Below are 11840 nucleotides of genomic sequence, written 5' to 3'. Positions count from 1 at the left end.
ACAGAGAGAGATCACAAGTAGACGGAGAGGCAGGCAGAGAGAGAGAGAGAGAGAGAGGGAAGCAGGCTCCCCGCTAAGCAGAGAGCCCTATGTGGGCCTCGATCCCAGGACCCTGAGATCATGACCTGAGCCGAAGGCAGCGGCTCAACCCACTGAGCCACCCAGGCACCCTACAATCATCTTTTCTATGAAAGACTTATTTTTCTACTATAACTAAAGGAATGTGGTCATTTTCAGTTTAAATTTTCTTTCCTCTGTCACTGTTAATTACCATTCTTGCTTCTCAAATCTACCAGCTGCTACCACTGCAATGAATAAACGAATCAACTTTACAAGATCCTTAAGAAAGATTTTTAGCAAGATGTCCTCAGAATGCAGAGGTAGCAAACATAGTAAAAATATCCTCTTGCCTAATACAAATACATAGCTCTAATTTTTAGAAACAAAATTAGGAATGTTAAAGTAATTAAACAAGAAGGCCATTAGGCTAAGGTGGCTCAACTATCTTCATAGCTTATGTAAGCAAACCAAAACCTCAGCCAGAGTCAATTCACTGGAATCTGAAAAAAAAAAAAAAAAAAAAAAAAAAGACACTTAAGAACAATCACAAATAGCTAAGCTTTTCCAAATAAAGCAAACACTTAAGGTATAGCCAAAGGAATACTTTCCTTCCTTTGCTTCCCATGTTCTCTACAAAAACCTCTTCCTTCAAATCCTATCGGTACAGTGCTTCTAACCACTTTCTGTTTGGCTCTGCCTGATTCTAATACATTTTTGCTCAAATAAACTCTCATAAATTTTAATGTGCCTCAGTTTATCTTTTAAAAGGGGGAAAGTGAATAATATACATTGAGATCTATCAACTGAAGAATTAACTGTGCCATTTTAAATCTGAAAAGAATGGATTTATAATTCTGTACTTGCTAAACCTGTGTCTTATAATAATGAAAACATTACTTAAAAATGAAAACATAAGGGACGCCTGGGTGGCTCAGTCAGTTAAGCCACTGCCTTCAGCTCAGGTCATGATCCCAGGATCCTGGGATCGAGTCCCATGTGGGGTTCCTTGCTCAGCAGGGAGCCTGCTTCTCTCTCTGCCTCTGCCTGCTTGTGCTTTCTCTCTCTCTCTCTCTCTGACAAATAAATAAATACATAAAATCTTTAAAAAAAATAAATAAAAAAAATGAAAACATAAGTTATTACTCAGTGTGATGTAAAATAATTTGGATATCTGAGGAAATATTTGCTTTCATAATTTATAACATATTCTATGTACATGTTTAGCAGTATATTTAGGACATTACAAATAAGTAACAAATAATAAAAAAGATGCATTTACATTTAATCAAATGATCTTAAAAGCTTTCCATGCTTCATAAATCTAATGGCAACTAAATTAAGTTCTTGGTTAATTGAAATAATAGGGATATTATAATAAAACATATGTTCATCTGTGTGCAGTTTTCAGATTTTGTGGCCTTAAAATATCTTAAAAGATTTTTTTGTGCCTAAGTTTTATTTATTTTAAGTTTTACTACAAAAAATTTCTAGTAAGTACAGAAGTACCAAGTCATGAGAAGTACCATGCAGCTTCAACAGTCATCACTTCAAGGCCATTCATATTTCATTTATATCTCCATTAATATGAAGTAAATAACAGACACATTATTTCACACCTAAATATGTCAGCACTATCTCTAAAGCAAAAGAATGGGAAGCAAAACGTTTGGTGTCTATACCTAGCTCATTGGGTGGCAGTCTCCTGTATATTCAATTTTATAACTTGGAAAATACAAGTTTACAGGAGGTTGCAACAAAATTTCCTCTTTAACCACAATAAAAAAGGAAGTAATTAAATCCTCGTATGGCTCCACAGCAGGGAGGCTCAACCCACAAATCCAGGCCGCTGGCATTTCTCTAGAAGCACAACGCACAGTCCGAAAGCACTTTCTTTCAAGCCTGGAATCCCAGGTACAGTCCACAGGACCCATCCTTTTACATGATTTGCAGCTCTTCACTGCTCCTTCTTCCCGGAAGTCACCGCCCACTAGGTCCCAGCAGCCCCCTCACCGACTCTGCGTTTCCAGCGGCGTGTGCTCTTGGACACCCTCGGCCTGGGATTGGGAGCATGCGCGCTGGGCATCCCCGGGTCTCCCGAGATTCCCGAGATTCTCGTCTGGCACTTCTGGGAAAGGCAACAGTTTGGCCCGCCATGTTCTTCTCCGAGGCGCTCCAGGCCAGCAAGGCTGGCCTTAATTGTAAGGTAAGGAGGTTCAAAATGAGCTTGCGCACTGCTCTGTGTGCCTAATTATTGAAAAATAACTTTGTTTCATATTGGGACAAAAAGGATTTTTTGGTTGCACTTTAAAGAACCTTCACAACAACAACAACAAAAAGTAAACAGTGCTTTAAAAGTAAGTTACTTTTTTTCTCACTTGTTCTCCTCTGCTTTTGCAACTAAAACAGCTACAGGTATATCCTTCCCTTCTTTACTGGTGAGGAACCTGAAACTGAAAGGTTTAGTTACATAAGGTCTAGAACTTTAAAATTAGAATACCATGGTTGGAATCTAGGGCTTTTATCTTCATAGCCCATGCACGCTGTGGATCTGTGGCACATAAACTGTCATGGCCATTTCCGGAGCACATGACAGTCATCGCTAATCAATTTCAACACCCTTTTGCTCCTTGCTTCCATGTCATCCCAGAGTCCTTTTCTACCCAGTACTTTAAGAAGCCATTACCAATCAATTGGTGTTGGGTACAACTTAAAATTTGTTTTTTTCCCCTGGTCCTTGTAGTTTCCACTAGAGCAGGATGCCTCTTGAGAAATGATTAAATAGTGGCTACTTCCCTGATGGACTGGGGTTTAAAAATATGAAAACCCAGACTGTCATGTAGCTGATTAATGTTTTCAAAGTCTTACGTGAATAAATTTTAAATAGATTCTGTTCAGTGTATCAACTGCTTTCTGGAAACATTTTTCCTTTTTGGAAAGCTGCTTTGGGACAGTTCATTAACATGACCCAATAAATTAGTGATTTTGCAAACTAACGAGTACTTTAAAACATTTAAGTGCTCTAAAATAATGCAGACTCCCCAAGTGCTCTCAGGGAGCAGGTTATGTGTCAGTAGACTCAAGGAAGGGATTAAAAAAATTTGTTAATTTAAGTCTCTATCAAGATGCGGTTAGGAAACAAACAGTGCCCAAGGAAAAGCTCTTTCAGTTTGAGTGGGTTAGTAGGGGCGGATGAAGTCCTGAACTTACATATTCTGACTTCAGCAGATGTGCCCGTTAATGGTGTCAGCCATGGTGGAACTGATTGGGCTTGAAAGATCTAGTACTAGCGGTACCTAGTGGCATGTTCTCCATCATGAGGGGATATGATTTAAGTATTTGAAAAGTTTATTATTTTCACTGAAACATACTTTTCTTAATGGGTCATAATTATGTTTCAGCTGGAACTGATGTATGATTGTTTTCAACATTTTTATTCCCTGTGCCCCTCACGTAGATGTGACATAGTCACATTGATAGTGGAAGAACATCAAAAGAGGAGGCTAACCAATGGCCTCAAATAAGTGATTGCATATCCCTCTAAAATCTGGGCATTCTTTCAGACTAAATTATCTGTAGGGAGAAATTGACTTAACTGTAATTTAAGTATTTCAAGATTTCTTTTTATATTGAGGTAGAAATAAACATCCTTTTCTTATTCTTGTCCAGTTGAAGTGATTAGAGATTTCAGGAAGTTCAATTAAAAAATTAAAAATAAAAGAAATCTCTGTGGTGACAAATATAATTTTTGAGCTACATCCATCTAATTTTTGTTTCTTTGCATCCTTTCAATTATTCTTTTTATGACTGGAGACATTTTGCATTGCCCCAGTTGTTTGAATGAAAAGTCAGGTGTGTGTAAATTAAGCATACTTTGCCTGAACAAAGTGTATAACAAGGCATCTACTGCCAGCTTTGCCTACACAAATGAAAAAAATCTGGGCAGCTCAACAAAGCCTCTGTCAAATCCATGGGTTTCATAGTAGAGACTCTTGATGTGACTGAATATTTGGCTGCTTCTGTTTGGTGGTTTCCTCTTTGTAATCTTTGATGAAATGTTACTTGAAGTTTATGGGATTTTTCTCTCTTTTTAAAAATTCTTAATAAAATTATATGGCAAGAAATACAAAGCAACAAGGGAGAAATGAGACAAGTACAAATGGTAAAGCAGAATGCAACACTTAGAATTTCTGATGGTTGTCTTTGTGACTATCAGCAGGATACAGCTGGACATCTTTAGAATGTGCATAGAACTCACTGTCGAATTTATGAAAATCATTTTCAAATGATTGTCATGCAAGACCAGAATAGATGGTTTCTTCAACTCCCCATGACACTGTAAAGCTTAGACTCTCCTTTAAACCTTCAGGAAATTGTCTGATGAGGGGATGCCAGTGATCCCTCCGGGAGAGACTAGTTCCTAACAATACTACATATTTTTGAGGATAGCAAAAACAAAAACAAAAACAAACTAAAAAACCAACTATATATGACTAAGGACAAATGTCTGCATTTGTTTGATGTCTCATATCCTTTGTCTTTACTAGTTTTCTCTTTCTTCACAGGCCTTCCTCTCTACCTTCAGATACCAGAGAAATGAATGTGTTCTCTTCACAGGTAAATCATATAAGTTCTTAATAAAATGTGGCCTTACCTAGGGTTCAGTCTGTGTTCTTCTACATGCAAATAATCTGCCACTTGGTAATGTCCAGCATACTATTCAAACTAGCAAATATTTCTGGCTTCTTTTTGTCAAACATGGGGCTGCAAATATTTGGAGATCTCCTTTTTTTAATTTGACCAGTAAAATAATTTTGTCCTTTTGTTCAGAAAATGAACATAGTTTCATAGAGGTTTAGACATACACAAGTACACAAAAGGCTAAATAAGGGCCAGATATAAAGAAGCAATATCATCAAACTCACACCTGCAGCTATTAGTTCACATTATCTCATTTCTGCTATAAAAGTAAATCAAGAATTGGTAATCTTTAGATAGTCACAGCAATTTGAATTCCCATTTGAATGTGCTTGCTATTCATAAACTATGGGACAACCAAACACTTTGTAATCCCCAAAATCAACTAATACTGAATTTAAGATAGACCCCAGATGACTTTTCATCATCTTTAGAAAGAACACAAAGGTCCTAGATTTTAAAGCATTGACCTCAGTAATTTCCTCCTCATTTAATTTTATTCTAACAGTGACCACAGGAGATACATATTATCCTTTCTTTTCCCAATGAGGAAGAGGAAAATAACCATGTAGGTAGAAACATCTGGATTTGAATGCAGGTTTGTCTGATTTCAAAGCATACTCTTTTCTGTAGCACTTGATATGGAGAGTTGGGAGTGTTGTTCTAATTTATCTGATGTACTCTTTTAAATATACTACCTTATTAAATGAGTTAAATCTCTGTTCAGAAATGACTGCTACTAGACCTGTTGTTAATATTTCTATTTAAATATATGGTATACTTTGATCTAAAATAGTCTGGAAAATCTACATATGAACAAATATACTTGAACGCTAAGTATGTGATTTCTCCTTAGGGAGATTATGGCAAGAGACAACTGAAATAAAATTGCTGACCAGTAACTTAATTCCAAGACATCTATCCCAAGAAAAGCATTCAGAAGAAAAAGAAAAAGACTTACAGAGGTATAAATTACAAATTTTTCTCCTTTTTTTCATGTAATGCCAGGGATTGGGCAAGGGAAGACAAAAACATACTGTCTGGCAACAGAAGACTGATCATGTAAGTAAATCTCCCATCAATGTAATACAATATTTTCAGCCATTAAAATATGAAAGTTTTGAAGACTATGGAAATATGAGGTAATATTTTAAATTATATGCGAATTTGGGCAAGGAAGGTCTTAAAGATTATATTGAAGCAATAAAACAGTGAATGTATTACAGTGGCACAGAGTGGCAGGGTAAATTTTTTGCTTTAAGCTTTCTCCTTTTAAGGATGTGGGCAAAGGGGAACCCTCTTACACTGTTGGTGGGAATGCAAGTTGGTGCAGCCACTTTGGAAAACAGTGTGGAAGTTCCTCAAAAAATTAAAAATAGAACTCCCCTGTGACTGGCAATTACACTACTGGTTATTTACCCCAACGATACAGATGTTGTGAAAAGAAGGGCCATTTGCATCCCAATGTTCATAGCAGCAAGTTCCACAATAACCAAACTGAGTTAAAGAGCCAAGATGCCCTTCAGCAGATGAATGGATAAAGAAGATGTGGTCCCTATATACAATGGAATATTACTCAGCTATCAGAAATGATGAGTACACAACTTTTGCATTAGCATGGATGGGACTGGAGGAGATTATGCCCAGTGAAATAAGTCAAGCAGAGAAAGCCAATTATCATATGGTTTCACTTACTCATGGAACATAAGGAATAGCGTGGAGGATATTGGGAAAAGGAAGGGAAAAATGAAGGGGGGAAATTGGATGGGGAGACGAACCATGAGAGACTGTGGACTCTGAGAAATAAACTGAGGGTTTTAGAGGTGGGGGATGGGTTGGTCTGGTGATGGGTATTAAGGAGGGCACGTATTGCATGGAGTACTAGGTGTTATACATAAACAATGAATCTTGGAACACTACATCAAAAATATAATGGCATACTGTATGGTGACTAACATAGCATTATAGTAATAATAATAAAAATATATAAAAAATAAATTTTCTCCTTTTAAGTGTTATCAAAAAATGTTTAAAGTATTGTTTGAAAAAAAAAATCTAGCTTTCCATATTGCAAATGTCAGGTGCAAAATTTAATCTGATTTTGCATGTGGTTATATAACATTTATTTCATGTTGTCCTGTATAAGTAAGACATTCTATACAACACGGGAGAATTAGAGACAATGTCTTTTCTATACCCTATTCTATCTGCCATCTTAGAGGATAATAACTGAAAACTTTGCAAAGGGAGTTAATTGGTTAGATCACTTGCTCACTTGCCAAAGTGATCCACCTCGTTGACTTTAAGGACCAAACACACATATTCAAGTAAAAAGTCTCTATTATGTAAAAAACTTGGTATATAATGGAGAATGTCTAAATCAAACTTACTGTGTTTTAGATTTATTTATTTTAGAGAAAAAGAGAAAAAGCAGGGAGAGGGACAAATAGAGAGGGAGAGAATCTAAGTAGACTCCCCACTGAGTGCAGAGCCCAAGGCAGGGCTTGAGCTCAGGACCCTGAGATCATGACCTGAGCTGAAATCAAGAGTTGGATGCTTAGCCCACTGAATGACCCAGGTGCCCAAATCAAACTAATTTTTTAAAAATCTGTCTTAAGTGAGGCTTTTCCCTTGTTCCTATAGATATATAATAGCAGTTATTAATATATTCTACTTATGATCAGATACATAAAATCCCAAAAGACTCACTAAAATATCCCAGAAATAAATGTACAGCTGAATTCATTATAAAAAGATGTTGAATTTTCCAGGGGTGGGGGGAACCCAGAGTCTTCCCTAAACTCTTTCTTTCTTTTTTTTTTTTTTAAGACTTTATTTATTTATTTGACAGAGAGAGAGAAAGAACAAGCAGGAGAAGCAGCAGGCAGAGGGAGAGGGCGAAGCACCCGATGCAGGGCTCCAGCCCAGGTCCCTGATATCATGACCTGAGCAGAAGGCAAACACTTAACCAACAGAGCAACCCAGGTGCCCCTTCCCTAAATTATTCTTAGTGTTCTTCTGTGTCAGTATTAGATCTGAAAACTAAGAACTCTACAACTGGTCCTCATTCCTGCACTTAAATATGACAAGTGTGCACATATTTCTCCTCATGAGTTTATATCATCAATGCAGCTCAATTCTTTCTTCTTAACTTTACTATCTATGCTTCTTAACTTTACTATCTATCTATGCTGGTGGTCACTGATCTCAGGAACCACAGAAAGGTTTTAAAAGATAATTCCTAGACCCATATAGCGAATTTTCTGAAACCTCAAGAAAACCAATTCTTCCAAATTTCAAAAATATAGATCTTGGAGATCTAGTCAGGTACTTAAGTGCTTATAAATAACAGCTTTCAGAAATTAATTTTTGGGTTTTTTTTCAACACTAGGATATCAGTACCTCCTATGAACCTGATATCTGGGAGGAGGTCTTCAATCTATATTTCTTCAGGGATGTCCTAAAATCAAAGATCATACTATTTGGGAGAAAATTCCTGGAGAGATTTTGTGTTTCCATGGCCTGTTTAAAATTGGCCACTGAACCTTAGACCCAGTGACTCACAGCCCCACTGACAATTCAGGCACAGACCCTGGGCAGCTCCATAATGGTTTTCTTCTCTAATTCCCCCTGTTTTTTCATCCATTCAGTCTACTTAAGAAGTTCTGCATCACAAGAACTATTTTTGCATCTTCCGTGATTCTGCTTGAAAGTCAACTCCATAGGGGCACCTGGGTGGCTCAGTTGGTTAAGCATCTGTCTTTGGCTCAGGTCATGATACTAGGGTTCTGGGATCAAGTCCCACATTGGGCTCCTTGCCCAGGTTATTTGACATGGGGTGATGATGGGGTGGCTGTGAGATAGCAAATAGGTGGCAAGAATAAAAGCCCCATACTGTATTTTGAAATATTTTAATTTTTAAAGATAAACTTGATGACTTTCAAGCTCATTACCTTTTTTTAATTTCTTTGTTAAAAAGCTCTTTTTCCACATATACTTGGATACTGGTTTCCTTTCACATGGAGATACTATACTATAAATGAAACTGGAAACAGCTTTTCCTGTATTCTTTCCCATCTTTATAAATCAATCTTTAAAGGAGGGATATACTTTTCTTCCATTTTCTAAAGGATGACAAAGACCAATAAATGGCAGTCTCAAAGGAAAACCACAACTGATATAACGCCTAAAAATTTGTGAAAGAGAACAGACTTGAAGAAATTACTCTATTTCCTGATCGTGTTATTCATAAATGAAATGGCAGCCAGTTTTTTGAGATACTCCATGAGGAAGACCAATTTATATTAGCAGAAAATCATGTGTATCCTCTTATATAGTAGATTTTTCAAATGTGATAGATATTTGGTTAACTTTAGAATGTAGATTTTCTTTTTTCAGTAAATGATTAATATGACTCTATTAAGTTTCATATTGAAACAGTCAGTATATTAAAGGTAAATTTAAATACACATGTATGTACTTAATAAATAGTTATCATACTAGGAGCGTTGCTTGCTAAACACTCTCAAGATTTGTCCTTGGCAATGAACATCTCATGGGTGAATGAATATGAGAAATAGTCCCCAGTGAAAAAGTAAAGTAAGTCACAATTTATATATAAATAAGAACTCAGTCCAGTGGAAGAAATCTCATTTTTTCCAAACATAAACAGTTTTCAGAGCTCCTCTTTCCAGAAAGAAAGTTCAGCCATTGTCAAATAATATGCGGTGAGCTGAACTAACTTCTCTTATGTGAAGCCATAATTAGGGATACAGTCACCGATATTCAGAAACGTAATCTTCCCATTGGTGTCCTATACCTCTACATAAAATTGTGCTCTTGAAAAGGACAAGGCAAAATGATAACTCAAAATCAAGATAGTTTCATTTAAGTCAGTTTAACTGAAGTATTCGGATTGTTTTGGCTTTACAAACCCAATCAGTTCCCGGGTGGGAGTCACCTAACTCCTTTCAGCAATAAAGTAAAGAAAATTTAACCTACTAATTGTATATGCCTTGTAGTTCAAAGTTAAGATTAAAAAAATAAAAGTCCATTGTGGGCAAAGCCAATTTTGAGCCATTTGTGTAGTTGAGATGATGCCTGTTCTTATAGAAGTCAAACAAGGAACCTGACTTTTTTCTCTAATTTCAAACTTACATTATTACAAATAAAGTACCCCGAGCTACACAGATATGTTCCTCATTTTAGCACAAATTTTTAAGGTTAGATAATTGGTTCTAAGCAAGGAATGACCACTTAACTTTCTTGTAATGACAAAATTCATCGTATAATTAGTAATTTCTGTGATCTGATAGAGTAATTTGGATTGTGTAATTTGGATAGAGTAATTGTGATTTGGATAGAGTAACTAAAACGAGGGATTAACAAACATCTTTGTACCCCAATATCACAATATTTCAGGACTAGAAAATCATGGTACATTTAGAATGCTCTCATTTTACAGACAATGAAAGGCAGTATACTGTAATGGCTAAGAACAAAGTTTCTGGACTCAGAACTAACATCAGATCAGATCTGCCACTTCTTGGACAGTATCTCTAGATAAAGTAAAAATTATTAATAGCATATAGCTTAACATTTATTGGATACTTACCATGTTCAAGCACTGTGCTAAAAACCTTGTATTCATATTCTTTTTTTTTTATTTTTTTTAAAGATTTTATTTATTTATTTTGACAGAGAGAGATCACAAGTAGACGGAGAGGCAGGCAGAGAGAGAGAGAGAGGGAAGCAGGCTCCCTGCTGAGCAGAGAGCCCGATGCGGGACTCGATCCCAGGACCCTGAGATCATGACCTGAGCCGAAGGCAGCGGCTTAACCCACTGAGCCACCCAGGTGCCCTGTATTCATATTCTTAATGAATTCTCACAACTGTATGAGGTGTAGGTATTATTATTATCCCCAGTATGTAGACGAGGAAACGAAGCTTGGCAAATTTGAATAAATTGCTTAAGTTGGTGGAAACTCTGGTACTAAAATCATATTGGATTGAGACTAAAGACCATGCTATTACGTGCTACCTGTCCAGTAGTTTTTCTTAGATGTTCTTGAGTCTCGGTTTTCTGAATGGTAATGTTGGGCAACGATATGTCACTTGTGATAAAGAAAGAAGTATGTGGGGGCACCTGGGTGGCTCAGTGGGTTAAAGCCTCTGCCTTCGGCTCAGGTCATGATCTCAGGGTCCTGGGATCGAGCCCCGCATCGGGCTCTCTGCTCAGCAGGGAGCCTGCTTCCTCCTCTCTCTCTGCCTGCCTCTCTGACTACTTGTGATCGCTCTGTCTCTGTCAAGTAAATAAATAAAATCTAAAAAAAAAAAAAAAAAAAAAAAAAAGAAAGAAGTATGTAGTAGTACCTGGAAAGAGTAAGCCCAAACTCTCAGCAATTAAAACTAATTTCTCATATCCAACCCAGTGATTTGTTCTTGTTGTTGTTGTTATTGAACAGTGTGTCACTTGGGCTTCATGTTTATTTCAAGCTGATCAGTGTATATTGATAATGAGTTTTATTTGTTGACAACATTGTTTCACAACCCTTCTAATCTTATTTTTAGAGCACACAAAACTAGTTTGAAACAACCTCATATTACTTAAGAAAATGAGATAATTTGAAATATTTAGAAAAGAAGGAACAGTCTCCTTCTGTAAATTGGACAAACTGTGGAATTCAAGAGAATTAGAGTTTCTTGAATAAAATGTGAACAGAAGCTTATTGGATCTGATTTGTCCATCTTATTTTGAGTTCTAAAATTATAACTTAGAATTTTTAGTAGGAATTTTCTAACTGATGAAAGCTGGGAAATTAAAACATTCTAAAATCTTGTTATGGTAAATTATTTGAGACTCCATAATCATACTTCTCAGCAGTATCCCATAAATAGCTACACTCGGACTTATACTTTTACCATATTTCTCTAGATAATGATGCAGGGACTGATGAAGTGGCAAAATGGCCCGATGAGCTCATCGCACTCTGGATATGGAGGGAGTGAGTGCTGCTTTTGGCATGCTTTGGAGTGGTATAGTACAAGTCATTTAACATCCAACAATGAAATAATATATGGGAAAG

At 36.5% G+C, this 11840-nt stretch overlaps 1 long non-coding RNA gene across 2 annotated transcripts; it reads left to right on the top strand.

Annotated features, from left to right (window-relative positions):
• Positions 1-2198: 2198 nt before the first annotated feature.
• LOC125098083 (uncharacterized) lies at positions 2199-10307 on the top strand. 2 transcript variants are annotated; one of them, XR_007126708.1, is made up of 4 exons: positions 2199-2263; positions 4623-4674; positions 5764-5817; positions 10220-10307. It is a non-coding gene; the product is annotated as an uncharacterized LOC125098083 (long non-coding RNA). The 2 variants fall into 2 exon arrangements; XR_007126709.1 differs by having other exon boundaries at positions 2224-2414.
• The last annotated feature ends 1533 nt before the right edge of the window (positions 10308-11840 follow it).

The sequence above is a fragment of the Lutra lutra genome, chromosome 4, assembly GCF_902655055.1.
Source record: "Lutra lutra chromosome 4, mLutLut1.2, whole genome shotgun sequence".
Lineage (NCBI taxonomy): Eukaryota > Metazoa > Chordata > Mammalia > Carnivora > Mustelidae > Lutra > Lutra lutra.
The sequence above is the reverse complement of the archived record's forward strand: the minus strand, read 5'-3'. Positions and strand labels throughout refer to the sequence as shown.